Source organism: Pteropus medius, unplaced genomic scaffold (genome assembly GCF_902729225.1).
Source record: "Pteropus medius unplaced genomic scaffold, Ma_sr-lr_union100, whole genome shotgun sequence".
NCBI lineage: Eukaryota > Metazoa > Chordata > Mammalia > Chiroptera > Pteropodidae > Pteropus > Pteropus medius.
The window spans coordinates 33,792,690-33,817,417 of NW_024351730.1; the positions used below are offsets into that span (position 1 = coordinate 33,792,690).

The window sequence follows — 24,728 nt, forward strand, 5'->3', positions numbered from 1 at the left end:
TTTCTCCACATCCTCTCCAACATTTGTTATTACTTATCCTACGATTATAGCTATTCTAACAGGTGTGAGATGGTATCTGATTGTGGTTTTGATTTGCATTTTCCTAATAGCTAGTGATGTTGAGCATCTTTTTATATATTTGTTGGCCATTTGTATGTCCTCTAGGGAGAAGTGTCTGTTCAGGTCCTCTGCCCATGTTTTGATTGGATCATTTGCTTTTTTGTTGTTATTGAGTCATATGAGTTCTTTGTATATTTTGGATATTAGGCCCTTATCGGAGGTGTTGCTTGCAAATATATTTTCCCATTCAGAAGGTTGTCTCTTTACCTTGTTGACGATTTCTTTTGCTGAGCAAAAGCTTTTTAGTTTGATGTAGTCCCATTGATTTATTTTAGCTTTTATTTCCCTTGCTTTTGAGGTCAAAGTCATAAAATCTTCTTTAAGTCCAAGGTCCTTAAGTTTATTTCCTATGTTTTCTTCTATGCATTTTATTGTTTTAGTTCTTATATTCAGGTCTTTAATCTATTTTGAGTTAATTTTGGTGTGTGGTGATAGACAACAGTCTAGTTTCATTCTTTAGCAGGTGGCTTTCCAGTTTTCCAAGCACCATTTATTGAAGAGACTTTCCTTTCTCCACTGTATGTTTTTGGCATTTTCGTTGAAAATTATTTGCCCATATAAATATGGGTTTACTTCTTACTCTCAATTCTGTTCCACTGGTCCATGTGTCTGTTTTGCTGCCAATAACATGCCGTTTTGATTACTGTCACTTTGTAGTGTAACATCAAGTAGGGCAGAGTGAAGCCTCCAGCCTCATTCTTTTTTGTCAGAATGGCTTTGGCAATTCGGGGTCTTTTGTGCTTCCATACAAATCTGATGATTTTTTGTTCTATTTCTTTAAAAAGTGCCGATGGGATTTTGATGGGGATTGCATTAAATCTGTGTAATGGTTTAGGTAATATGGTAATTTTAACCATGTTGATTCTTCCAATCCAAGAACACAGAATATCTTTCCATTTCTTTGTATCTTCTTTGAATTCTTTTAATAGGGTCTTATAGTTTTCATTATATAGGAGCTTCACATGTTTTGCTAAATTTATTCCTAGGTATTTTATTCTTTTTGTTGCAATTGCAAAAGGAATTATTTTTTCCAGTTCTTTTTTCTGACACTTTGTTATTAGAGTATAGGAAAGCTATGGATTTTTTAATGTTGATTTTGTATCCAGACACTTTACTGTATTTGCTTATTGTTTCTAGTAGTGTTCTTGTGGAGTCTTTAGTCTTTCTATATAGAGAATCATGTCATTTGCAAATGGTGACAGTTTGACTTCTTCATTTCCTATTTGGATGCCTTTTATATCTTTCTCTTGTCTGATTGCACTCGCTAGGACCTCCAATGTTATATTGAATAACAGTGGCGATAGTGGACAGCCTTGCCTTACTCCTGATCTTAGAGGGAAGGTTTTTAGTTTTTCATCATTAAGTATAATGTTGGCTGAGGATTTGTCATATATGGCCTTTATTATGTTAAGGTACTTTCCTTCTATACCAATTTTGTTAAGTGTTTTGATCATAAATGGATGCTGTATCTTGTCGAAGGCTTTTTCTGCATCTATTGATATGATCATATGATTCTTCTTTTTTAATTTGTTTATGCGGTGTATCACATGAATCAATTTGCATATTTTGAACCATCCCTGTGCTCCTGGGGTGAAGCCCACTTGATCGTGGTGTATAATCTTTTTAATATGTTGCTGTATTCGAATCGCTAGTATCTTACTTAGGATTTTTTGCATCTGTGCTCATGAGAGATATTGGTCTGTAGTTTTGTGTGTGTGTGTTATCCATACCAGGTTTTGGTATCAGAGTGATGTTGGCCTCATAAAATGAGTTGGGAAGTATTACCTCCTCTTTGATTTTTTGGAAGAGTTTGAGGAGAATAGGTATTAAATTTTCTTTGAATGTTTGGTAGAATTCACTGGTGAAGCCCTCTGGTCCTGGACTTTTACTTTTTGGTAGATTTTTGATGATTGTTTCAATTTCCATACTGCTGATCGGTCTATTTAGATTTTCAGTTCTTCTTGATTCAGTCTAGGAAGGTTATATTTTTCTAAGTACTGGTCCATTTCTTATAGGTTATTAAATTTGGTGTCATATACATTTTCATAGTATTCTTGTATGATCCTTTGTATTTCTGCGATGTTAGTCATAACTTCCCCTCTTTCATCCCTGATTTTGTTTATTTGTGTCCTTTCTCTTTTTTCTTTAGTGAATCTAGCCAGGGGTTTGTCAATTTTATTAACCTTCTCAGAGAATCAGTTCTTTATTGCTTTTCTTTTTTCTTTTTCTTTTTTTGTTTTGTTTTCAATTTCATTTATTTCTGCTCTGATTTTGATTATTTCTTTCCTTTTGCTGACTTCAGGCTTCATTTGTTCTTTTCTAGTTTTTTAAGATGAAGCATTAAGTTGTTATTTGGGCTCGTTCTTGTTTTTGGGGATAGGACTGTAAGGATATAAACTTTCCTCTTATGACTGTTTTTCCCGTGTCGCAAAAGTTTTAATATGTTGTACTATCATTATCATTCATTTCTATGTATCTCTTGATCTCTCTTTTTATTTCTACTCTGACCCAGTTATTCTTCAGTAGCATGTTGTTTAATCTTCATGTAGTTGTGGTTCTTCTTGTTTTCTTTTGCAGTTGATGTCTAGTTTCAAAGCATTATGATCAGAGAATATGATAGGTATGATTTCCACCCTCTTATATTTGTTGAGGCTGTCCCTGTGTCCCAGTATGTTGTCAATTCTGAGAATGTTCCATGTGCACTAGAGAAGAATGTATAAGCAGCTGTTTTGGAATGGAAGGCTCTGTAAATGTCAATTATGTCCAGTTGTTCTAATGTGTCATTTAAGGATGTTATTTCCTTATTAATTTTCTGTTTGTATGATCTGTCCATATCTGACAGTGGGGTATTTAGATCCCCTACTACGATAGTGTTTTGGTCTGTTTCTCCCTTTAGTTCTCTTAGTAATTGCTTTATATATTTTGGGACTTCCTGATTGGGAACATAGATATTAATAAGTGTTATGTCTTATTGATGCATGATTCCTTTTATCATTATGAATTGTCCCTCAGTATCTTTCTTTACCATTTTTATTTTGAACTCTGTTTCGTCTGATATTAGTACCACTACTTCCGTTTTTCTCTGAATGCCATTTGCTTGAAATATCATTTTCCACCCTTTCACTTTGTGTCTATATTTGTCTTTGGAGCTGAGATGTGTCTCTTGGAGGCAGCATATGGTTGGGATTTGTTTGTAGATCCATTCTGCAACTCTGTGCCTTTTTACTGGTGAGTTCAGTCCATTTACATTTAGAGTGATTATTGAAGTATGAGGTCTTCTTATAGCCATTTTATCTTTTGCTTTCTGGTAGCTCAGTGTTTCCATTGCTTCCTTGTCCTTGTGCTTCTGTTTTCTTAAGTTTGGTTGGCTTTTGTGGGTTTTCCCTCTCGTTTTTCTTGTTTTATGTTATATACTTCAGTTCTAAATCTTCTATATGTGGTTAACATTATGAATATGTAAAGGATAGTTATATATATATACAGTTGTCCATTTTCTTCTGCGCGTGCCTTATCTCCATTCCCTTTGGGAATTTAGATCTTTGAATCCTCCCCTTTTGTCATTGTTATCTCATTTTGTCCTTTTGTATGCTGAACGTGCATACTATCTTGCTATAGCAATTCTCATCTTATTATTTAAGCTTATAATGCCCTGTTCTTAGTAAGGGTTGCACTCCTCTGCTTCTATTTGCTTGATAGTCACTTTACTCCTAATTATGGTTTTTTTTGTTTGTTTTTTTTTTGTCATTTTGTTTTAGGTGAGCTGACCCCTTTCAGTATTTCCTGTAGTGCAGGCCTTGTAGTGGGGAATTTCCTCAATTTTTGTATGTCTGGAAAGGTCTCAATTTCTCCTTCATATCTAAGGAGGGCTTAGGGATACATTATTCTGGTAGTTCCTTTTACTTAATAGTTTAAATATTTTATTCCTTTCCTTTCTGGCTTGTAAGGTTTGCACTGAAAAGTCTGAGGATAATCTAATGAGTTTTCCTTTATAAGTTACTGTTTTCTTCTCCCTGGCTGCCCTGAGAATTCTATCCTTGTCGTTGATTTTTGATGATTTTAGTACAATGTGTCTTGGCGAAGGCCTTTTTGGGTTGAGATAATTGGGTGTTCTGTTGACTTCTTGAATTCCAAGTTCCAGCTCATTTCTTAGATTTGGGAAATTCTTGTCCACTATTTGTCTGAAAATGCTTTCTAATCCCTGCTCTTTTTGCTCACCTTTTATTATGTGCATTATTCTTATGTTTCCTCTCCTGATGGTATCAGCTAGTTCTTGTATTTCTCTTTCATAATTTTTCATTCTTCGATTTCTCTCTTCTTTCTTCTGATTTATTTCTAGATTTCTGTCTTCGATATCACTGATCCTTTCCTCCATCTAGTCGACTCTATTTCCCAAACTTGCTATTTCATTTTTCAACTCTTACAGTGCACTTTTTTTTATCTCCAGAAGTTCTATTTGGTTCTTTTTGAAGGTTTCAGTCTCCTTGCTCTGCTCATCTAGGTGTTTTTTCAATTCCTGAAATTGTTGATATGACTCGTTTCAGATCTCACTGATTTTTTTCAGAAGTACCATCCTGAATTCTCTGTCATTTAAGTCACATATTTCTATATCTACAAGCTTATTTTCTAGAGATTTTTCTCTTCCTTTCTGAAATGCCTTGTCACCTTTGTTGTTCATGGTGTTTAATGGATTATTTTTCTGCCTGGGTATTAATGGAAATGTATTCTGCTTTTTTTCCAGAAAGAAAATTTATTATAAAAAGTTCTCTCTTTAGCCTGCTGCAAAGAAGGTACTTTCTTTTGGTTTCCAGTAGGTGGCGTCTAAGCCTCTTGGATCTCTGTCTATATAAAGCCTTAATAATGCCTTTATATAATGCCTTTATTTTCTTGTAGACGTTTAATCACGCTCGCTACCCTCAGTTTCAGTCCCTATCAATGTTAGCTACAGTTTTGGTAGCATTTGCTCAGATGCCCCTGGGGCTCTGTGGTGTTCGGTCTGGGAGGGTATGGGGGAAGGGGTCTTCTGGGTTGGAGGTTGGAAGCTGCAGCTCAGTCTTGGTTTTGCAACTACGGCTGGTAAATTCAACTGTTGTTTTTCTGCCATCCAGCTTTTCTGCTTTCTGCACTGATGACTGGGCCCTACTGCCAGCTGCATGGAACTTACAAACTCTCCCAGGCAGGGCTATTCAGGGAACTCACTGTACCTTCTCCTCTTCCCCTCTTCTCACAGGTAGTTCCAGTGGCTGCGAGAGGCAGCTTCTTTATTTCTCTCAGTCCACCGCCTGACACCCGGGGTTCTGACCTGTGGTAGCTCTTATACCAGATCCCATGCTCAGATGTGCTGGTATGCAGTTTGGGTGTTTTTTTTGAGTTTTAGATGTTCAGCTTATTGTTATTTCAAGGGGAAAAATCTGAGGACGTCTCTCACTCCACCATGTTTCTCCAAACCAATACTGTGTGTTTTGTTTTAAAATATTTTCTCAGTTAGGCTGTTAAATATGATATTGTTTTGTTAGGTAGCTAGTCAGACATGAATGACAAGGGGAACAAAAGAATACAGGCCCAGCCTAGAGACTACCCAAAGAACACCCCAATGAATTCTGGATCTCATTCTTCATACTGTCATTACTAACATAATTTTTCGAAACAGAGTGTAGAATAGTGATTATGAGGAGCTGGTGGGGGAGGGGACTGGGGAGATGCTGGTCAAAGAGTACAGACTTTCTATTAGAAGTTGAATAGTTCTGGGAAATCTAATGCACAGCATTGCAATTATAAATAACAGTAATGTACTATGTACTTGAAAGTTGCTAAGAGAGTAAATCTTAAATGTCCTCACTGTAGAAAAGGAATGCTAATTATTTGAGATAATGGAAGTGTTAGCTATAACTGTGGTGGTAACATTTTGCGACAGATAAGTCTATTGAATTAGCATGTTACACACCTTAAAGTTACACAACGTTATATATTAATTATATCTCAATAAAGTTAGGGGAAAAAGCAATAAAGTCCAACTCCTTAGCAAAGCAGCCAAACGCTTTCAATATAGGGGTCTTGTTGCCTTTTCTAGTCTCATCATCCACCATGACATAGTCAGTGCAGCCCCACACTGCACTCTAAAATGCCTTGTTCTCAAGCCTCTTTCTTTGCACACTTGATTAGCTTTACTAGTGCTTTTAGCTCCCTACCCGTCCACTGCTAACTTCTAATCATCCTTTAAGAGACACATCCACTCAGAAGCACTTGCTGCCATACCCAAACCTCCCTTGTCCCTACACCCACTGTTGTAATGGTTTGTTTTCTGGTCTTTTTCCCATGTAATTCTTTAATGACAAGGACTTTGTCCTGTCATTTGTCCAATTATTGACCGATAAGTGTTTATTGAACAAGTAAATTAAGGACATATTTGATACAAGTAGATATATTAAACTGGAATTCTATTTACTTCTCTGTTTCCAGTGATAATTGCTTTAAAAAACTTTTTGTTGGTCTAAGAACTCCCAGTGGGTTTTAGGCTCTCAGTTCAACAACAGGCTTAAAACAGAAGTGTCATAGTCACATTAATTCTAAGAAACATTTTTTGAATACTGGCTATATTCCAGCTAATACACTATATTTCTAGAGCTGATTTTGTTTTCCTTAGCTGTATGGTCTTGAAATTACTCTAGTTGAACCTTCTCTGACCACTTTGAATTTCCTTCATTTAAAACATTAGTAACCCTTTTTCAACCTAGTGTTTAACAACAAACCAAATAAGCAGCCTTGTTAATCTACTCTTTCAGTTCAAGCACAAAAATATTAAATGATATTAGCAAATGAATGACCTCTGGTTGCTGCCTTTTGATCCCTCTTGCCAGTGTGATAGTAAATCAGTGACAATTTTTGTGCTTTCGTGTCTAATCTGTTGTGTTTCTACTTAGTAATAACATGAATGTTGTTTTATTTCTTTGCTATTCACCTCTTGCTTTGCCGTCCAGTTTTTAACAGCAAACCAGTACTGATCCATGGCCCGGGGATTGGGGACCTCTGCATTATGTGACCTACATTTTGGAAATGGATCTACAAGCAATTTATCAAATTGTACAACTGCTTTATGTCTCTATAAAATATTTATATAGTAGTAACTATAGTATACCTGACTCAGGAATACCATAGAAATAGATGGGTTTTTGACTAGAGGGCTTGTTGTAGTTTCCTAGGGCTGCTGTAATAAGGTACAACAGACTGGGTGGGTTAAACAACAGAAATGTCTTACATTCTAGAGGCTAGAAGTCCGAGATCAAAGTGTTGATAGGTTTTGTTTCTTCTGAGGGACATGAAGGAAAATCTGTTCCATGCCTCTTACCTAATTTTTAGTAGCCTTAAACATTCTTTGGCCTGTAGATGGTATCTTCCCTGCATCTTCATATACTCTTCCCTTTGTATATATCTCAGCGTCCAAACGTTCCCTTTTTATAAAGACACAGTCATATGGAATTAGGGCCCATCCTAATGACTTCATCTTTCTTTTTAATTTTTAAATTTTTTATTTTATTTATTTAATTTTTTTATGGTGACATTGGTTAACGAAATCTAGTAGGTTTCAGCTGTACACTTTAACAGTAAGGCTTTCATCTTAACTTGATCATCTGCAAAGACCCTATTTTAAGGTCACATTCACAGGTACTGGGAGGGGGTTTAGGACTTCAACATGTATTTTAAGAATACATTTTAAAGACTATTATAAAACATAGAAATAAGATAGAAGATAGCTCTTCCTTTACATTTTCCAAGGTTTATGAATGGTAACTTCCGAATCCCAGCCGTCTCAAGCTCTTTGATTGTTTCTGTGGTTCTAAACATAAGCCTATCATATATGTTCTCGACAGAGGTTTGTACAATGAATGAAAGATACTTTCCTGAAAATATAATTCACAATGTACATCCCTAAACTGCAAGTGATATGGTTTGGAAAACTTCAGTAATCCTTTCAGTGCACCAACAGACTCCTGGTGTTTTTAGATTTATTATTAAGTCTCTCTTTAATAATAAAATTGACATTCAAGGAGGTGCAATTATTATTTAAGGATACAATTCACAATCTTGACAAAATACTGTAAGATTTATGTCATATGGTTTGCTTAGTGAGTTTATTGGTAGACTGTACAGCTTGAAGAATATGGTAGCAAGTTGTGCCTCCTGGAGTCCAGCTGGTTTTGCTTTTTTCATATGTACAGACTGCTTATATTAACTATTCATCTTGAAATGGGGGATGCAGGAAGGGATAAGGAAGATGGTGAAAAGGAATACAGATGGTTCAGCATCAGCTAGTTATCACCACTGGAAGAAACAAACTGCCAAGTCCTCTCTACTTCTGCCAATGCATTTTTTACCTTTAAAGAATTCTATAATGCTTTCATCATCATATTCTGAAATAATGTAGCTTTGGTGCTCCAAATTTACTTTCTTGGAGTAGATTAAGTATTGAGAGGATGATACTCATATCCTTAAAATCGAAGAATCATAGAATACCAGAACTTTGAACTAGAAGTAACCTTATGTATCAGTTGGTTCAAAGTTCCAACCTAGTGCACAGAACCTTCTGCAGCATCCTACAAATGTGATTTGTGCTATTTTTAAATGTGAAGAAATGAACTATAACTGACATTTTATGACATAATGTTAAATAGTAAATACTCAATGGAAAGACTAAATATGCTGACACTACACTCAAGAATTTATGTTCATGCACCATTCCAGGTGCCTGGATATAACACTGAGCAAGACAGACACACCGACTTGGTTCTATAGAAATTTTCAGTCCCTCAGAGAATGAACATTCAATTATAATCAAGTGTGTAAGTACTATAAATGAGGAAGTTAGGAGAGTGACAGAAGCACATATCAGGACTCTTAAATTATTCTGGGATAAGACAAAGAAAGCTTCCATAATGAAGTGACATTAATGTCAAGACTGTAAGAATGCGAAATTAAGCATTGGGAAGAGAAGGGGAAAAGTGTTTCAAGCAAAAGCTGTAGTATGCGTGAAGGCCTGGCGGTCAGAGAAAGCATGTTAATGATGCATCCTGCAAAGAATATAGCAAGTTATTCAATATCATATTCATCTTATTCAATTTTAGTGTGGCTACTAGTCATGAACAGAGCTATATAGATATAGAACATTCTTTTCAATGCATTTAGTTGTGAATGCATTATCTACTTCTTTATTTTACACCTTTCTCTTTCTATCATCTTTATTTTACACCTTTCTCTTTCTGTCATCTCAATTAAATTTCTTGGTGACAGTCAGTGGTTCAATGTCTCAATTCAGGGTTGGTGTTATTAAAACTTTTATTTCCTGAGCATGATGTACTATATCTACATTATCTCATAACAACCTTGTCAGCAAGTATCATTATCTCCAACTTGTAAATGGGGAAACTGAACCTCAAAGAAGTTAAATAATATGTTTAAATTCCTACATGGCCAGGATGCTAACTCCTCTCTCTCTGCCTTTCTAGTCCATTCTCTCATACTCTACTTTACTGCCTATAAATTTCATAGTGGATTGTGAGAGGCCATGTTTCACAATATGAGTTAAACTTTTGAAATTGAAAGTTTCAGTCACAAGACTTCTCTTTTATATTCTTTACTCATTTTAGTAAAGACTTCTCTTTGTTCTATTCTCTCATCTATGGGATTGCCTTTGAAAAACTCATCTCCGCTAAAGGAAACTAGAGAATCCTTAAGATCCAAATTGCTTGGTTTACTTGTTTTAATAATTGAAAATTTACACCATCAGGAAATTTGTTTCTTCATATAATTCATTCCTTTATGCATCAGTTTAAATCAAATATATCATTAATCTATTCAGTGGCAGGGAAGAACAGAGATAATAGAGAACTAATAATTCAGAGCCCTCATATCAAGAACTATATTAGACTCTTTAAAGACAATAGCTCCTTTCATTCTCAACATAAGAATATATGCTGAGGGTAGATATTATAATTCCCAATTAACAGATAAAGAAACATTGGCACAGCTGCCTTAGCTGCAGAGCTGGGATTTGAATTCTTGACTTTAAGTATCCAAAGTCCATGATTTTTCTACTATACTGTGCTGATCGTTCATTTCTTTAAGAATTTTTTTTGAGAGATCGTCAGCATGTGATAGAACTGAGGGTATTAAGTTAAGAATTGAATTCGCTATTTTAACAAGATTTTTATTTTCCAATTGGCTTTGTATTGCTGATTGGTAATATGTGCCATTAGTGCCTGGCATGTAATAGAAACCTGAATTTTTGATAAATTGCATGCTTATTTAATTTTTACCCCAGAATTTGACCACTTGTCACTATGTACACATGTAGTTGGTATTATTTAACCTTTTTCCCTAAGTATACCACTTTGAACTTATTCATTTGTCCCCATTGGATGCAGTCATGTACCCAGGTATTCAAAAGTCACTGTGCATGTGCCCTGAAATTTGATCCTCTGCTCTCCAGGCCGTGCATATCTGATCTCCCAGCACTATGGATTTGGCCAGGAGAAGGACCTTGAAGTTTGTGGACCTGACTGTGCTCCCCAGCATCCCCATTGCTTGCTTTGGGGAATGGACAGCTCCTGCTCACATAGGACTAGCATGTGCCCAGTATTGCAAATGGGAGTGGAGAGAGAGGTAGGAGGAACTATACTTCAGTTCCCCTCCGGTTCTCCTATGGGTTATCATGCCGCTCCCCTAATTTCATTCTGAGTGGATAGGAGCATGTCTATGTTCAGTACAGTGTCCACTTTTTCCTAATTTGTCGTTAACATTTCCATCTCCACACCACATCTTTCCAGAGTTGCCGATAGGCGGGGAAGGGAGGCCAAACCAAGGACTGAGCAAGTAGGTTGTTGAGAACCATTATAGCTTCTTTCTTTTTCTTTCTAGTCATTGGCATTCTTAAAGTGTTTCACTGGCAAGCATAGTGTGGGGAATGGATATAGAAATAATCAGCTTCAAGTTTAAAATACTTAAAGTGGGATAGTTTGCTGAGTTATTTTTGTTTTTCTCAAAACAAAACAGACCATAAATTCTGAGAAACGGCATGACAGATGTGGATTTGAGTGAAGTGTTTCATGCACTTGTGAAAGAAAATTTTCTCAGTAATGAAACAATCTCATAAAGTCATAGGGCTTCTATCTTATAAAATGCTTTTAAAATGCACTGACAACTTTCTTTCATTAAAAAAATTAATTTAAATATAGCACACTCTCCTCTGCCTTCTGTCCCCACTCCTCCTTTTTGTTTAAATGATCCCCAAATTGGACTGAGGTTAATTCTTTTGTCCATTGAACACCTATTTAATGAATGCCTCCTATATTCCAGGAACTGTGTATACAGTAGTTACTGGTCTAGATATAGCTCCTACCCTCATGGGGTTTAGTTGATGTTGGCTCATATTTATTACACACTTACCTTGTGCCAGACGTATAATAACATCATCTCATTTAATTCTCATATCAATTCTGTGAGATAGGTACTATTTTTATCCCTATTTTAAAGATAAGAATAACACAGCTTAGAGCTATGAAGTATCGCAGCTAGTAAACAAATCATCTGTGTGAATAAATAAATTGGTGATGAGAATAACCCTAAAGGTGAGTGAGATGATTCATGTTTTAGAGCAATGGTAACCTGTGTGGACTTTGAATGTCCATGGCTCTAAAATAAGTAGCAAAGCCTTGATTTGAAAATATTTTCTAACGGTTTCTTTTAAACTCTCATTCACCTTTTTGTTTTTTCTCAGGTCCTAGAAGGATGGACTTGGTGTGCAAACTGGAGGACTTGGGTACAAAGTCTCTGGTATATCTAACCAAAGACTTTACATATGAAGTGTGTAATTTCTATTATTCTTGGAAATATAAATATAGAATTTATTTATTCTTGATAGCCCTTTGATATCCTGAGGCTTGTGAGATTTGTTGATTCTCTAATCTGCCGTTCTTAATATTAAGCATTTGGGAGTCTCCAAACAGCCTATGTTTGTGCTATAATCTGACTCCAGTTTGAATATAATTTTGATATAGTTTTTTGGTATAGAAACTACTCTATTTAACCTAAACCAAATAAAAAATATGGGAAGTCTGTGAATTGGCGCTGTTAAAATTAAATACAAAACGGAGACTGGACTTGAAAATTTCCTGGCAGACAAAAACTTATTGAGGCCAATAAGCACAACTAACTCTAAGTTATTTCTTGAACATAAGTGAAAGTTAATTATGTTTTTTTCTTGTAAATGCCTCTGATAATCATAAAACAAACTTGTTATCATCCTAAAATTGGTGTAGGATAATCACATAACTAATCCTCGGCCATCTGGAAACCTCCATTGTAATAAGCAATCATTGTAAAGGTTAAATTACTTCCTATTTTTATTTTATAAGCCATCCTGTAAAATAATGCCCCAGAGTTTCGTATTAGTTTTAAATTGGAAAGCTCCCAGTTTGTGAACTGTTCTTATATGCACAATAAAGTCTTACTAAAAATTATTTTTTGATCTGGTGGTTTTAATTTTGCTATTTCTAGATTTTTGACAGTGTTATGGGCTGAGTTGTGTCTCTCCAAAATTCATATGTTGAAGTCCTAACCCCTAGTAAGAGAGGAGGGGAGGCATCTGAAAAATGCAAAGGAAAGGGCTTGCAGAAATGACCGACTCAGCGAGTTATAGATTAACCACATCTTATAAATCTCTAAATGGCCTTCTGGAAACTCTTGCAACACCTGGTACTGATAACACGAAGGCTGCGGGTTCTACAAGACAAACAGCCTGTAAATAGATAAAACCTGTGGTCTGGAAATTCCTTCCCCCTTACAGCCCCCCACCCAAACTTCCCCTCCCCATCCTGAGTCATGAGGTGCACGAAGACCTCAGACAAAGGAATCACGCGCCTCTTGCATGGACACTGAAAAAATATATAAACTAAGAAATCTAACCAAAAGGAGCTCATGCTTTGGTACTGTTAAGCCCCACGTGCTCCACTGGCTAATAAATTCTCCTTCCTCTAACAATGTTGTCTGAGCATCCAATTGCCTCTGTCGGGTGTCGCTTCCTGCAACACTAGTACCTCAGGATGTGACTATATTTAGAGGTAAGACTAAAGAGGCAATTAAGTTAAAATAAGGTCGTTAGAGCATGCACTAATCCAATATGACTGTTGTCCTTTTAAGAAGAGGAAATCAGGGCAGGGATACATACATTCTGAACACCATGTGAAGACGTAGGAGGAAGATGGCCCTCTACAAGCCAAGGAGAGAGGCCTCAGAAGAAACTAGTTCTTCCAAAACCTTAGTCTCAGACTTCTAACCTCCAGAATTGTAAGTAAATGAAATTTTGTTGTTTAAGCTACTCGGTCCGTGGTACTTTCTTATGGCAACCCTAACATAGTTGGTTTCCAAATATGTGCCGAAAGGGTTTTACATTTACAATTAGACATATTCAATTTAGATAATATAGCACCAAAGAAGAAATCCTCCAAAATAATCAATTTTGACAATATTGTTTTCCTGATCACATCAATTGTACTCTATGAAGGAATAAGCACTCAGAAATTCAGGGTTATGGCCCTTGTTCAGTTGGCAGTTAATGAAGTGCGTGTGGCCTCAAGCGATCTTCTAACCAAAATTTGATTTATCAATACGTAAAATTGATGCAGTTGCAGTCTTTTCCTTCATGAAGCCTATGATTAAAGTTACATAAATGGAGAAATTTTAATCATAAACTTCATTCAAAATAAATTTGGCAATTTGATTCTATTGTCTAAAAAAATTATATTTTGGTGATACTTTTTAGGTATCAGATGCAGGACCATACAGGGAGAAAAAGAACAGGAAAAGCATTCACTGATATTGTAGTTAAAACATTATTTGTTGAGTGTGGTATTTTAGTAGAGTGAAAGATATGTATATCTTATAAAAACTAATTAAGACTGCCTTTTGCTCATAAAGAGAAACAGCTGGGTTTTAGCATTTGCATGTATTCAAGATCAGTGTTCACTGAGAAAGAAAATCCAAAGCTATTTGGAGAAGAAAATGAAAATTTAGCTTACTTATCAGTCATTAAAAACATTCTTTTTATGTACATGGAACATAAAACTCATCAGGTTTATAATCCAGCCACTTCCAGTTCTCATAAAGCTTAATCTCTTGATTAGATGCCATTTTTAGTTGAATATTTTAAACCTGTAATTAGAAATTTGTGCAATGTAATATATACTCACACTGCTACCAGGCAGTATCAGGACCAGTAAACCTTGGACTATGTGCCTACTCTGACTTCTGGAAATCTGGAATTCTGAGATAAAATGATAGGATAGTGACTCAGGGACCAGAGCTTCTCTTCACCCCCACATCTTTACATTGATTTGAAATCTAACAACTTAGAGAATCTGAGAAAAGGAAAATCCTCACAACAGATTCATTCATAACCCCAAAGGAGATTCTCATGCCTTAATATGCCCTTTCTAAAACAAATCAGCAGGAATAAAGAGAAAGTAATGATTTTAAAAGACACCTAGCTTGTAGTGCTGACAGACTTTCCTAACTGTCAGTGAAAAAACCTGTGGTGTTCTGGAAAAGATGAAAACCTCCAACTCCTCCTCCAAAAATGGTAAGATTTTTGAATCTGTTGCCAGGATCTAAAATGAATTTCCACCATCCATGAAGCAACAAAACATAACTGAAAAATGAAAATAGTTGATAGACCATCTACATTATGCTCCCAGAAACAGAATGAAGCTTCCTAACTAAAAGTAGATACGAAGACCTTTTACCTTCCCTCTCTGCCATGCCTTGAACATGCAGATACTACTTTCTGAGGCAGATTCCAGGCTTCCCTACCCCTGCGCCCACTTCCACCGCTGCTCCCCAACCCCACCAAATCAATAAATATCTATTTGAGAATTGCACTTCTGTGAAAGCAATTAGGAAAAATCTAGGAAGGAACCAAAGTGTCCCATTGCATTCTGGGTTGTGGAAATCCTACCTCATCCCCAACTCCAGAACACTATAAGATGTGCTGAAGTCAGGATAAGAAGATTTGTGGCAGTGCTCACTGGGGGTTGCAGCTTTTTGTACATTCCATCTTTTCGGAGTATTAGGGCTTTGGAAAGTGAGAGAAAGAGAATATACTATCTTATTTCTTCAGAGTTGCTGCAGATAAAATTCTGCTATTTCCTAGAAATGAATCTAGGTCAGGATTTCTCAACCCTGTCACTACTGACATTTGGAATCAGGTGATTTTTTGTGTAGGGTACTGGCATGTGTATGTTTAGCAGCATCTCTGTATCTCAGGATGTTTTGCAGCATTTCTGCCCTCCACTTATTAGATGCCAGAGGTCCCTTCCACCCAAGGTGTGACAACCAGCAATGTCTCCAGACAATGCCAAATGTCCATCAGGGCAAAATCACTTCCGATTTGAGAACCATCGAAATAAAACAATCAAAGACATAATTGGAGAATAGATTGTTGAACAGAAAAAAATGACCTTGGTATATATATCAAAACAAATCACTGAGCTTTAGGCAAAATCTATAATTGCTCATATTTATTGAGAGTTATTATATGTCAGATACTGTTCCAGGTGCTTTACCATTATTATCTTATTTAACCTCAGACCACCCTATGAGGTGAGTACTATTATTACCTCCATTGAAGAAATAGAGACACAGGAAGGTAAGGCAGGGGCCCATTATTAAGTCAAATGAATCATATCTTATTCAATTCCAGACGATCTGACTCCAGAGGCAGCTTTCTAATTATTAAATTATAATCATGTATACTTGTATAGCCATTTATAAATTATAGGTCACTTTCTCAGTTTAGTCTTGCCTGTCCCTCCGATTCACCCATATTCCATGATGGTTTCTTCCTACAGGTTTAATCTTGGGTGGGTGAAGAGTTTATTTTGACCAAGGCATTGTGTACAGTTTCAGGACCAGACCCATCAGCTGGGATCTGCCATTCATTTTAATGCTTTAAAGATAGAACCTGAAATACCTAAGTTGAACCACAGCCTTCCTTCCTCTACTTCCCTCCACATTGACCTATACCTCTGGCTTCTGCCTCATTTTTTTCCTGAATTTTTCAGATACCATCCACTTGGTACTGAGACTTTGATCAATCTAGAACACCTGTCCCAGTGGTTGTTTTCTATTCCCTATGTCCTCTGTGCAATATATGAGTATACTCTTGAGGCATTGCTTCCTTTGTGGGACTGACCCACCATAGATAGGACTCTGCCACCCTTCAAGCCTGAAGTTGTTATGCCCCTTGGTAAACAGTGTTTTGGGTTAATACTGCCTTACCTTTGGGGGCAAGCCCTATAATACAATTCTTTTCCTCTCTCCCAGCTCAGGCTTCCACCTACCTCCCCCAGGGCACTTTAAGTTCACACAAGACTTACAGCCAATCAAGGTAGTGATGCAGTTAGCCTTTTTGTTTTGTTTTTGATATTTGTTTTTGTAGCAAGTAGGGTATATATGTGAGCAAAGCAGCTAAGTGACTTTGCCTAATCCACCGTGCTAATAAACGGAAAGCCAGGACCTAAATCTAGGCCATGAAACCATAGATCTTCAGGGCTTGAAGGGCCTTTAAAAGTCATCTAATCCAACCAAGTAAATGAAACTTGTGTTTCTTTCATAATATCTCTGCCAAATATTAACTGGCCTGTGTTTGGATCCTTTCTTCACAGGACAGCTCAGTTTCATTTTTTGCTAGTTTCGACAGTCATTTGTTTAATCATCCTCACACTCTTTAATTAATTCATCAAGTATTTCAGGGCCTAATATGTACACAAGCAGGTGCTATGTGGATAATGAGGTAATTTCTGAAAGTAACTTTAAAGATAGAAAGTTCTACACAAGAAGTACTGATAAAATGCTATGGAAATTGTCAGAAAGTTCTTCATTCTGCTGATCCAAAACCTGTTTTAATGTGTAGCTTCCAAAATTTGGTCTTTATTCTTCCCAGCCATAAACAAGTTACTCCTTTTTATTATAGCCAGTGTGTCATTCTTAAGTTATTTCTTATCAGCAATTTCTCAGATGCTTTTTTTTCTTCTGATTACTCCTCCCTCAACCCATTTCAGTTTGTTTTTCTAAGAGTCTCCCTAGAACTGAACAGAACTTGATGTGGACTGATCAGAAGAGAAGAGAGGTGGACTACCTTTTTATCATTCTAGATAAAATAATTCTATAGAGCATTAAGACTACATTTGCCTTTAGGTGACCACATTCATTGACTATCATCTCAAATTGACCTTACGTTTATTAACTAAAACCTACTGTGCCAGATGTTTGGAAGATAGTTCTGTGACTGGGATCCCACTTTTAAATGTCTTCTTCTGTTGGATTATTATAATATTGCTCATATGGCAGACCACTTACCCTGATAAACTTAATAAAAATAAATTTTAAAAAATGTGTAGTTCAGTAGCATTAAATATATTCACATTGTACAACCATCACCACCATTCATCTCCAGAACTTTTTCATCTTCCCAAACTGAAACTCTGTACCCATTAAACACTAACTCCCCATTTCCCTTCCCTGCAGCCCCTGGCAATGCCATTCTACTGTCTGTCTCCATGAGTTTGACTACTGTCGCACTTTATATAAGTGGAATCATACAATATTTGTATTTTTTTGCAACTGGTTTATTTCATTAGCATGAGGTATTCAAAGTTCATCCATGTTATATCATGTGTTAGAATTTCTCATTTTTAAGACTGAATAATAATATTCCATTATACATGTAAACCACACTTTGTTTGTGTATTTATTCATTGATGGACACTTGGGTTTCTTCTACCTTTGGCTATTGTAAATAGTGCTTCTATGAAGATGGGTGTACAAATATTTTTTTGAGACCCTGTTTTCAATTTTTTTAGGTACATATCCAGAAATGGAGTTGCTGGATCTTATGGAATTAATAATTATTTTTGATACTTTAAAGAATATTTAAAAAGAATTTTTTTTTGTCCATCCTAGAGAGTTTTTTGTTTATTTATTTTTGTTTTAGATCTTGCTTAGACAAGATATAAAACATCAGCTCTGGGTAAATTTAACTGAGTTTGAAGTCTCCCTGATCAAATCTGATTTTCAATGATAGCTAATGCCAAATTTTGAAAAGCCTTTATTGAAATAGTAAGGACACTAGATACCAATTACCTAAGTAAAGTATTGAAGTCTAGATACTTTTTGGTGGAACACAGACAAAGATACACTTTTGTATCCTGTATAAGATTTCTCCTTTTCACACCATGAATAATCCATATTCTAATAGAATTGAGACATGTAAATAGCATGTCAATGTGCTTATGCTAAAAACCATGTTGTCCTCAGAGTTTAAAAACTGAATACTTATTTGGTCTCAGAGTCATTCAAGGGCTCCTCCTTAGCCTGTCAAATCTGACAAGCATCAACAGCTCACACGAAGATGATGTCATTTACTCTCTTGTTTGCTCCCCTGTCCACTAAAAGCCAGTGGTGCCAGGCTACAGTGCCTTTGGTCAAATCTTTAAAACAATAGAATTGAAGAGCTTCAAGCAATAATAAATAACTTTCACCTATAGTGAAGTTCTTACAGCTTTTTCCTCTGTGAAGTGCCAATTTGCAGCATCAGACATCCTTTATATCAGACATCCTGTAAAAAAGTTCTTTGCTTTATCTAAGGCTCATATATGTAGAAGACATTATCACTGTTACCTCATTCATAGTTTTGAAATGTGAATCTTTTAACTATATCCCACATCTGTTTAATATATCATTTAAATTTACCGAATACCCTTTTATAAGAGGTAAATCATCAGAATATTAGAGGGTTGTCATCAATCCCAGTTCAATTAGTATTCATTCGGCAAACACTGCCTATTGTATCAGTCAGTGTCTAAGTGCTGGGTATATACTGGTAGGCAAAGTTTAAACATAGGGAGCCCTCGGTGATCTGCTTTTAGAGGAAGCTCTTGATTTACATTTTAAAATCTGTTCTCTCAATCTCATCTTAGTAAAGAGCATCACCATCTAAACAGCTGCTCAAGCTATAAATCTAGGACTTTTCTTTGGTTTTCTCAAAGCCCCCTTCCCCAGCTCCCTTCTCTTCTGCCTCTAAAATTGATCTTGATTGCATCTACTTCCCTTCATCTCTACTGCCATTATCTGAACCCAGGTCACTATTATTTCCAGCCTGAATTAATGTTACAGCTTCAATAACCTCCTGACTGGCCTTTCTAATTGTACTATTGCTCCCCTTTCACCCCTGCCATCTATCCAGGAACCAGTGGCCTATTTAAAACCATCTAGTGGCTTCTAATTGCACTTATAATAAAATCAAAACCACTATGATATATCCCTGCCTTTTTCTCCAAACTTAACTCCTGCCTCTCCCCTCTCTGCCCACTCTGCTCCAGTCACACTGTCAATCTGGCAGTTCTTTTCAGTACCTTGACAATGATGAGCTTTCCTCAACCTCAGAACTTTCACACATGCTGCTTCCACTGCCAGGGATGCCCCTCCCCTGCCTGACATGTCCTCATATCCTTAAGATTTAAGCTTAAATGTTTTCTCTTCAGAGAGCTAGTCTTTGAAAATATTGGATAGATAGTCCATTAATGTGTGTGTGTGTGTGTGTGTGTGTGTGTGACCTAATCAAGACTTCTGCTATTTTTTGGAATATTTTTTCTTATTTATTGAAAAAGACTTTGTCATACATAGTATAAATCCATTCCCAGATTTTTACATGTTTCCTAGATGTTGCCTTTAACTTTTTTTTGTTTGTTTAATTTTTTGCTTTAAGTTTCAAGTAGAAAAGCTCATCAGTCTTTTCAATTTTTGTTTCATGGTACCATGCTCAGAGAATCCTTCTGCACAAAATTTGTAAGTAATCATTTATTTTTTTTCCTAAAATTTTTATTATTTCTTAAACTTATCTGGACTCTATTTTGCTATATGGTGTAAGGGAGGAATTTATCTCCCTCCCACCCCCCACCCCCAATTTTTGGCCATGAGATTTCTTTTCTACTCCAAGAAGGAGGAGCTGCTATGGATTGGTAATGTTAAAGGATTGATTGGGCCATGCTTTCTCAGAGTCTTGTGGTAGAAGTATAAACAAGATTGTAGTGGGCATTAGAAGAGCAAGATGTGACTTGGATTTGAGCTATGGGGCATCAGTAGAGGAAATAAGCCCTATTTTGACTCTAGGTCCTTTAGGCCAGTGTTCTCCCAATCTTTTTGGCACCAGAGACCGGTGCTCCTGTGAGAATCTAATGCCTGATGATCTGAGGTGGAGCTGAGGCGGTGATGCTAGTGCTGGGCAGCGGCTGCAAGTACAGATGAAGCTTTGCTCACCTTCTGCTGTGCAGGCCCATTCCGAATAGGCCATGGACAGATCGGGGGTTGGGGACCCTTGCTTTAGGCTAATGAAGTTTATGGAAAGATACTTTTTTCTAAGTCCCAGAATAGTTCCCTAAAGTTCTGCATTGAGGTCTGGCATTCATTAAAGCCTTATCTAGTAACAGTTTTTGTTCTTTTTAACAAGTTTTTCTTCTTCTTCCTCAGTGTGTGTGTTTTCCTTGTGGACCTTAAGGGAAGAGGTTAATTACCTAGAATAAGATTTAGATATTTCTGGTCTAAGACCATATTAATTACAACCTCCCGTTTTCAATTAATACATTTATTCTTAAAAGTATATTCATTATTTATCTTCAATCAAATGAACATTTATATGGATTCTACATGTAATTTCGATTTTAAAAATTTTGTGCTAGAACAAAATATTTTATGCTTATGCATATGTAAAATAGGATTATAATACCAAAGGTAGTTTGGTATTAAATAATAGCTACTCAAGTAATAGCTGCTGACTTAATAATATCTAGCAATTACTGGAAAAGACTTTTCTGTCTCTATAAACAGACTTATCCTATCATAAATCAGCACCATAAAATTATGATATTAAAGTGAAAGCAGTGTTTTAGGAAACAATACAAAAGTAAGAAAGGGTTATTTCTTTGTCAAATTAATTTCTCATCCTTTCACAGAATTATAGAATTAGGGAATTTTAGAGCTTCAAAGGACTTTAAAGATGATCAAATACACCTCTTCATTTTTTAGATGATAAATTAGGAATGAAGAAGGCAATGAGACAGGCAGATTCTTGAACATTAGAAGATTAATTCCTTGTGCCAATATTTGATGAAGTCCAGCTATTTGCCAACCATTGTTCTTAGGTGTTTCCACAGTGAATCAAGCATAAATCTTCTCTAAATAGTTTAATAGAAATGTAAACAGTTTGATGGAAAGGTAAACAGTTCAATAGAAGAGAAAGTGTTTACTTGTATAACCAGAATGAGAAATAGAAAGTTACAGGGACCAGATTGGTGTTCTAAAAACAAAATATTAGGGAATATTTGAGACCTTGCTCCCTGGTATATGTCATCAGTTTGGCTAAAATAAATTCTTAGAAAAATTCAAAAAATAAAAATAAAGACAATATTAGAATGTCCTTTTATATTATCGTAATTTTTGTCATCAATAATAGTGATAAAAGATGCATTTATTGGGCTTCCAGTGTACATGGCGTAATATATGAGATATTCCCTTCCCTGAAAGAATTTTTCATATAGCCAATGATATAGGTCATTTACTAAAGAAGATGAATAAAAAGGAAGAGGTAACACTAACTGAGAGCTACATGCTGAACATCTTAAGAGCATTATTACTTTGAACCCTCATAGAAATCCTATGATTAGAGTTTGAGTTTTATCACTTTTATAGACAAAGAAACGAGGCATGGGAAGGGAAGATGACTTCTCAAAGTCATATAGTAGGAAAGTAGTAGAGACATACTCAAACAGCATGTAATAAATGCTAGGGGCATCATCTCAACAAAAAATGCCACAGGAATTCAAATTGTGCATTGCAACTGTTGAGATGACTTTATGGAGGAGTTGGGACTTATGTCAGACTTTAGGATAATGGGGGAATTTTGGAGGTGAGAGGAAGCGAGATCCGAACAAATACAGGAATATCATTGGTTTCTGTGAATAGGGTGACAGTGTAGAGATTGGTTTGACAAAGTGACCAATGCTGGGCTGAAGTAAGCTAGGGTCAGGGTCTTGGAATGTGTGTGGGGAACAGGATGAAAAACTAAGTTTTGATGAATATTGTCATATCTAGAATGGCCACAAGGATTGGGAGAAAGGCTGGGGTCAGGAAAGCTAGCTAGGGAAATGTTGAAGTACAGCTGACCCTTGAACAAAATGGATTTGAACTGCATGGATCCACTTATACATGGATTTTTTTCAATAAATAAATACAGTACTGTAAATATATTTTTGTTATGATTTTTTAAATGACATTTTCTTTTGTCTAGCTTACTTTGTTGTAAGAATAGAGTATATAATACAGATAACATACAAATATGTGTTAATTGACTATGTTATTGGTAAGACTTCCGGTTAACAGTAGACTATTAGGGAGGAGTCAAAAGATATATGTAGATTTTTGACTGCATGGGGTCGATACCCTTTACCTCCACATTGTTTAAGTGTCAACTGTAGTTGAGGGGTACAGATAAACACCAAAACTAGGGTTGAGGAAGAGGTGATGCAGGGCAGAGGTCCCCAACTCCCGTGGCCTGTTAGGAACTGGGCCGCACAGCAGGAGGTGAGTGGTGGGCAAAGGAGTGAAGCTTCATTTGTATTTGCAGTCACTCTGCAGTGTTAGGATCACTGCCTCAGCTCCACCTCAGATCATCAGGCATTAGATTCTCATAGGGACACCTGTCCCTAGTGCCAAAATGGTTGGGGACCGCTGATGTAGAGTGTAGAAGGCTGAATAACAGTCCCCCAAAGATGTCTGTGGCCTGATCCTCAGAACTTGTGAATATGTTCTCTTACATTGTAAAAGGGACTTTGCAGATGCAATTAAGGTCTTGAGATGGGGAGACTGTCCTGGATTATCCAGATATGCCCAATGTAATCACAAAGGTCTTTATAAGAGGAAGGCAGGAAGGTCAAAATTAGGAGAAAGTAATGGGACTAAAGAAGTAGAGGTTGACGTTATGGAGCCATAAGCTAAGGAATGTGGGTAGCTTCTAGAAACTGGAAGAGGTAAGGAACAGATTCTCCCCTGGAGCTTCCAGAAGGAATTAGCCTTTGTTGACACCTTAAGTTTATCCCCATTAACCTCATTTAGGACTTCTGGCTTCTAGAAGTGTAAGAGATAAATTAGTGTTGTTTTACAGCACTAAGTTTGTGGTAATTTGTTACAGCAGCAATAGGAAATTAATACATAGAGAAAGAGATAGATATAAAAGACATTATTAAGGAAAAATGATGGTATTTGATGATTGACTGAATGAGGGAGAATTGAGAATCACAATAATGTCAAGATCCTGAATGTAGAGTATAAAGGCAATGGAAGGGTAATTAATTTCTGGGCGAAAGATGAGTTCAATTTTATATATTTTGGGGAAGGCATCTAAAATCAAGCTTACCTTGTATGGGAGTTATATTTGGGGGATTCAGGAAGGGACTCATAGCAGATCTAACATTGCACAATGATGCTTTTATCATTTAGATCAGTTAAATCAGCTAGAGAAGAAGGTACTTCAAGTAAAATTCCCTTCAAGGAGAGAATGGCGAAGTATTAAGCCTTATTGCATTTTATGATGAATGAGCTATTATTAGATTCTTAGATTTGGTAAGCAGTTTAGGCATAATGAAGAGGAAGGAGTGTGTAGAGCTCCATCCCTAGTTGCTAAGAATGGTATTCAGAATTATGTGGAGACAATGTGTAACTTTTGTCAGATTCTCAAAAGGATAGAAAACCAAAATAGAAAGTTAAGAATCATGCCCTAATAGCATGGGGTACCAGAGGGTGGAAGAGAAAGGGCAAAGGGCAAGAGGAAGCAGAAGGGCAACACACTGGACTCTCCACAGTCATTTTTTTCGTTGTTGTAGCTCAGTGCTACTAATTCCTGCTTCTCTCTTCTCTTACTAGACCCATTTCAGGGTGTCTTGTGTTTCCAGAACCAGGTTGCAGCTCACTCTGGTGAGAGCTATTTTATTTGCTGACAACTGTGTTCTTTGAAAGACTCTGTTTTGGTGTTTTAGAGAATATTTCATCTATGTTTTTTAAAGGAGTTTTCTAAATAGTGTAAATACTAATATCTCCACAAAGCGAATATTAAAAACTCAGTAAATAACTATCATCGGCAATCTCTTTTCAAAGAATTAACGAGACCTAGATAGCTTAGGAAGCTTCTAGTTAGTAGCAACTATTTCTTTTCAGTTAAATAAATCATCAAGAGTTGCTTGGTCCATCTCTAAGTAAAATGTTTCTGTAGTTAAATTTGATGTTAGTCCTATATATTGAAGAGATACTTCTCAATATAGCTTAGATTCAGCATAGTCAAATCCACTGAATGCTTCAGAAGCTGCCCTGGGGACAGAATCTTTTCCCTAAACCATCTCTGTACAGATTTCCTTTTAATAATATAAAAGAATGGACTAAGTTTGTACTTGATAGAGTTTCCTATGGGTATGATCGATTTTCCTGGGTCCTCTCCATAGACATGAAGTTTCACTTTA

General features: G+C 36.3%; 1 protein-coding gene and 1 long non-coding RNA gene across 2 annotated transcripts in view; both read left to right on the forward strand.

Annotated features, from left to right (window-relative positions):
- Positions 1 to 12,629, forward strand: part of LOC120588318 (uncharacterized) — a 38,046-nt gene extending 25,417 nt beyond the window's left edge. The window contains exons 2-3 of the long non-coding RNA XR_005649224.1: positions 10,601 to 10,773; positions 11,888 to 12,629. This is a non-coding gene — a long non-coding RNA (uncharacterized LOC120588318). The remainder of the gene's footprint in view (positions 1 to 10,600; positions 10,774 to 11,887) is intronic.
- An 807-nt stretch (positions 12,630 to 13,436) lies between these two features.
- The window catches only part of HERC3 (HECT and RLD domain containing E3 ubiquitin protein ligase 3), a 118,538-nt gene continuing 107,246 nt past the window's right edge, over positions 13,437 to 24,728 (forward strand). The window contains exon 1 of the mRNA XM_039845686.1: positions 13,437 to 13,455. The gene's annotated coding sequence lies outside the window, so the exon portion shown is untranslated. The remainder of the gene's footprint in view (positions 13,456 to 24,728) is intronic.